Source organism: Crocodylus porosus, unplaced genomic scaffold (assembly GCF_001723895.1).
Source record: "Crocodylus porosus isolate Cpor-Errol unplaced genomic scaffold, CroPor_comp1, whole genome shotgun sequence".
NCBI classification, from domain to species: domain Eukaryota; kingdom Metazoa; phylum Chordata; order Crocodylia; family Crocodylidae; genus Crocodylus; species Crocodylus porosus.
Window position 1 is genome coordinate 86,954,461 of NW_017728886.1, and position 5,640 is coordinate 86,960,100.

Here is a 5,640-nt window from a genome sequence, read left to right on the forward strand (position 1 = left end):
TCTGGTTCAGCAGGGGTCCAATGTTGCCCTTGCTTTTCCTCTGGCTCCCCACATATCTGAAAAAGGACTTTTTATTGTCCTTGATGCTCAAAGCTAGTTGAAGTTCAGTTGCAGCCTTGGCTGTCCTGGCTTGCTCCCTGCAGGACCGGACCAGTGCAGAATAGTCCTCTTTGGAGGTGAATCTCATCCTCCATCCTTTGTAGGCCTTTCTTTTTAGCCTCAGGAGGTCTGCTAGATCCCTGGAGAGCCAGGTGGGCTGCTGTGCTCTCTTGCTGCCTTTCCTCCAAGATGGAATAGAATTAGCTTGTGCTTTGAGGATCGCTGCCTTGAGGAGCAACCACTCTTCCTGGACTCCCCTCCCCCTGGGGCCATGGTCCTTTAGGGTACCAGTGATAAGCCTCCTGAGCTTGTCAAAGTTGGCTTTCCTGAAGTCAAGGACTTCAGTGTTGCTGACTGACTTGCCAGCTTTACGGTGGATGGTGAAGGTGATCAGCTCATGGTCACTGTCACCCAGCTTCCCATCCATCACTAGGTCGTCGATTAGGTCATCCCCAGTAGCCAGTACCAGGTTGAGCAGCACTTTACCTCTTGTTGGCCTGTAGACTTCTTGAGTCAGGTAGAGGTCATCCACACACAATAAGAAGCTTTATGACCGCTCGGATTTTGCTGAGTAATCCTCCCATGAGATGTCCGGGTAATTGAAGTCACCCATGACAACCATGGGCCTGGAGCATGCGACCTCAGCCAGTTCCCGGGCAAACTCCTGGTCAAGCTTTTGACTTTGGCTGGGAGGTCTGCAGTAGACTCCCACCATTGTGTCCCCTGTGCCGTGTACCCCACGGATTTTAACCCAGATGGTCTCGTTTTCCACCCTGGTCATCAACATCAGTTTGTAGGGATGCATAGCTTTCCTTAACATATAGAGTTACACCCCCACCCCTTTTATCTACTCGACCTCTCCTGTACAAGGTATAGCCATCTATACCTGTGGTCCAGTTATGGGTGGAGTTCCACCAGGTCTCCATTGTCCCTACGACGTTGTAATTATTTGTGTTAAGCAGGAGGACAAGTTCCTCCTGCTTATTTCCCAAGCTCCTGGCATTTGTGTACAGGCAGGCAAGTATCCCCTTGGGGCGTCTTGCCTTGCCCACAGATTGTACCCGGGGTGGGCTCCCTTAAGTGCCTTGGCCTGCTTGCTTTGCAAGGGTTGCTCAGCAGGCCAGCAGCAGTGGTAGTCCCCCTGTCCCCCAGCAGGCTTAAAGCCCAGTGGAGCAGGTCAGTCAGTCTGGCTGAGAAGAGCCTTCTCCCTGGGGGAGAGAAGTGGAGGCCATCTCTTCCTAGCAGCTCGCTGCCTCTCTCACCAAAGAGCGGGCTGTGGTCATAGAAGCCAGAGCCTTCCTGATGATTCCTACTGCCAGGCACTGGTGTCAATCTCCTGTTTATAGTCCCTGATGGCATGCAGTCTCTGGACAGCGGCCTGGTGCTTCTCCAGCTGGCATGCCAGAGAACCCAGTAGGGAGCAGACCCCACAAGGGGAGGTGGCCATGCTCCCAGACTCCAGAGCCTGAAAAAGGGACAGGCAGCTCCTGCAGCCAAGAGCCAGGGGCTCTGTCTGCATGGGGCCTGGAACCATGGGCTCCATCTGGGTGGCCGTCTCTGAGGTGCCAGAGGGGGGGCTCACAGATCCTGAGGGGACCCAAGGTGTGTGGCACATGCCCATCCACTGCATGCCACTGGTATGCAGGCTAGGCCTGAGTCTGTTTACCCTAGGGGGCTTGCAGGCAGGGCCTCAGACCCTCCCATGCACCCTCCGGCGTGAACTCCACACTAACTCATGCACCGGCAGACAAGCACGCCCGTTTGCGCAGCCTGTTTACGTGGCTCCCTGGGGGGCTGGGCAAAGTAGGGGCCTAGGCAGGGTGAGACCCGGCCTGCCTCCGACTCAGCTGCCTCCTCCCGCTCTCTAAGGGTTAACCCCCTCCCACCATGGGCCCCTGCTTACCTTCAGCTGTGCTGGGGGTCTGTGGGGGTTTCCGCAGCTGCTGGGGGTCTCTGGGGAGCTTTGGGGGAGCAGAAGCGCAGTGGGCTTTCACCCGCGTATCTCTCGCCGCTCCCAGGGCCTAACTGTACTCTTTTTATTAATGCCTTATTGTGTTTCCTAGGCAGAGCATGTCTACTATCCTTCTTATTAGCCAGATATTAATGAACTTGTTCCTGAAGACCTCAAGGAGTGGCTTGGCCCTGAAAAGCATCCCCTGGAAACATGCTCAGATGACCTTCACATGGTCCAGCCACAGTATCCATACTGGAAGAAACTCGCCACCCTGGAGCAAGTGAAGTCCTAGTCTCCGAGTAGAAGAAACAAGATAGTGGACTGGCAAGGTGGTAACTGTCAGTGCACCTGTGGCACCAGTTATTATCTTGGGTACATTCCCTACCTAAAGGCTGGAATGGCTAACTGTGGGAGGGGAGGTAGTTGTTGTACCTCTGCTAGTTTGGGGGTTTGTTGTTACTTCCTAAGGGAAACCCCATTGAGCTCAACACCCCTGAGTCTGTGCCTTTGATTGTGCATTCTGCATCTGTTCAGCCTCTTGAGCCACTGCGTTTATGAGAGAATCTGTCTCCCGATCATTCTTATGGCTGACAACACTCTCCAGCAATGGTGTGAAGCCCACCAGGTGGGAGACCACATCACAGGTTAGAACAAAGTTATTACATGGTTTGTAAATCATACCTATACAGAGGTGTGGTGGAATGGTAGCCACTTTAAAGCAACTAGAAGGAGACTGTATCTGCAAGTCTCCATCGCTTATCCCTATCCTTTTATACTAGTGGGGTTAAGTAGGAATGGCCAATCATTTTCTGTTCCATGAATACAGTTAAGTCCTGCAGATGAAGAAATGCTCCAGGTTATCTTTAGGACAGACTTAACTCAGCTATGAATGTATGGAACTTAGATAAATCCCAGAAAAACACTGAAGGAGTAGCCAACCTCTGACAAGCAGTAGGGCTGCTCACTAGGGGAGGCATGCTTGAAGAAAAAACTTTAAAGCACACTGACAAATTGCTAACTGATGTAGGATTAAAAACAGCCTGTCTTGTCCAGGCCATGATGGATACTGCATTTAAAGCAGACAAAAATCAAATTTGGAGTACTGCTTGTGCGCAAGTTCAGTTATCATTAAATATGCATTTTTCCCAGGTAATAACATTAAAAATAGAGAATGGCCCCCTGGCTTAGAACATCATAAATGACTGCAACATCTAAAAAAAGATAATCCAGGTACTTTGATAGGGGTACCACTTGGGAAGGCTGTGATAAAGAAAAGTATTCATTCCTGGTGCAAGGGATAAGAGATGGAAACTAGACCACTGCTTATTTGCTAAGCACGGGGCTAGGAGGAAGATGCCTTTGGGGCTGGAATCTGCATCTCCCCAAATGGAAAATAGTTACCCCCGATGGCCCTTGATCTGTGGCACAGTCCTCCTTGGTTCAAATTAGTAGCACCTTGATTGGATTAGGGACCCTACAGAGAGGCTGGCCTCTCAGCCCACCTAACATGACCTGCGTATACGAGTTACCTAATGTGCCATATGTAACAATAGGGCAATGTGTTTCTTGGGAAGGACCAGGTTGTTTGCTGTATGAAAACAGTACCACCTGGACTTTGTGCAATTCATGTTGCTTAGGAGCTAAGAGTGGAGCTGTTGTTCTGCTGCAATTAAGTAACCATACTATTGCCATAAAATGGCCAGAAATTTCCTCTGAGACTGTACCTTTCAACTTTACAATACCCACTTCATGGGTATCAGATGTAGATGTGCCACAATTAAAAAATTGGAATAAGATAAAAAAAATAAGCTGCAAAGCCTTAAGCCAAAAGCTCTGCAAGGCACTCAGTTGGCTCTCCTGGCTCGAGAGGGTGGGCAAATCATCAGTTTGCCTGTCAACATGCCCAAGCCATGTAAATGGTACAATGTGATTTATACTGTTCACTTGTCACCAGGTATTACTTCAACTATGTGGCTAACCATCTTTAGCATCATAGTGTTCTGCATTGCCCTAGTGGCAACAGCTAAACAGTGTTTTAATTGTTGTTGTTGTAAATCTGTTCATGCTATGCAAGTTAAATTTAAAGATCCCTCCCCATTCCCTGATGTAGCACATGCAGCTTTGGCATCTTAACTGTAGCCATCATAGTGCTTCAGAAAGCAAGGAGTGGAGTGTGACAGCTGAAAATTATGTCTGTGATAAAGGTGCTTCCTAAAGGCTCTATGAAGATGAGACCCTGAAAGCCCACCAATCCAGTTTTCTACCCACCTTACAGTCCATTCATCCAACCCATACTTACTTTAGCTTGCTTTCAAGAATGTTGTAAGAGACCTTATCAAAAGCCTTGCTAAAGTCAAGGTATAACCTGTCCACAGCTCTTCCTACATCCACAGAACCAGTTATCTCATCATAGAAGGCAATCAGGTTGGTCAGGCGTGGCTTGCTTTTGGTGAATCCATGTCAACTGTTCCTAATCACCACCACTTCCCTCCAAGTCCTTAGAAATGGAGTCCTTGAAAACCATAGAATATACAAATTCTACCATTCATGGATAAAATACAGCCACCAGCATAGGAAAAAGATAAAATATTGTTAGTCATTTTCCACTAGCAACATTGCAGAACAGTTTGTTTGGAGGGAGAATTTACTTGGATGAATTAAGATAAACATTTACTGCATCAAATCAAATAAAAAGGAACATTTATGTGCTCTCAAGAATCATACATGATGTAGCTCTTTCCCAGCCATGCCAAAGTATAACAACATAACTCCCCTGCAGTACACCAGTCTTACATTACAAAGGAGAAAGAGAAAGCAAGAAGCAAGAGCAGTGTCCAATTCAGTACTTCAGCAAACTAATTACCAAAGATTTTTGTATGTGGGAATTTGTTTGTGAAATCTGCTGGAAGGACAGCAGCTTAGAATTAAGAGCTCATAGTATAATGAAGGGGGATGTAAAAAAAAAAAAGCAGCAACCACGCTGCCAGATTGGTTACTGCCATGTAACTGGCAGTGCTGTTAGTGATGCTGCTGTGCAGGGTGCAGTTTTCACATGATACCTCTGGCTCAGTCTCCAAGATAGGTACAGCAGTGGTGGAAGCAATGCAAGCTTCACCACCGTACATTAGAAAGATGCTTCAATTTTGACTTGGATGACCATTTCTAGAAGTGAGAGAGAAGCTCTGTTTCATGACATTAAAAACACTAATATCTTTGCTAAGACAGCCAGCAAGGGTTTGAATTGTGATTTTTATTGATGTGATATGGAAATCTGCTCCCTGGAAACTAGAATGAGAGCACCAAAGATTTCATGTGAATAAAACATCTTCTCTTGGTAGGCAAGAAAAGGGCTGTTCAATACAAGTTGAAGGCAACATGTTGTAAGCAGAAAAATATTTTATTCACTATAGTTACCCTGAGGAATTGTCATGACAAGATACCAAGAGCTGAGAAGGATTTAAGTAAAAGGACACGATGGGCAACTTAGTCATCACGCCAGATGACAAAGCTAACATATTTAACGATTTCTTTGCCTCTGTCTTCCTAAGTAGGGACCAGTTCAGCCACCTCCCTGCTGGGCCCCCCTC

At 47.4% G+C, this 5,640-nt stretch overlaps 1 long non-coding RNA gene across 1 annotated transcript in view; it reads left to right on the forward strand.

The window, feature by feature from the left end:
• LOC109312489 overlaps window positions 1-4,289 on the forward strand; it is an 11,258-nt gene extending 6,969 nt beyond the window's left edge. Inside the window, exons 2-3 of the long non-coding RNA XR_002101828.1 lie at window positions 2,745-2,757; window positions 4,218-4,289. This is a non-coding gene — a long non-coding RNA (uncharacterized LOC109312489). The remainder of the gene's footprint in view (window positions 1-2,744; window positions 2,758-4,217) is intronic.
• The last annotated feature ends 1,351 nt before the right edge of the window (window positions 4,290-5,640 follow it).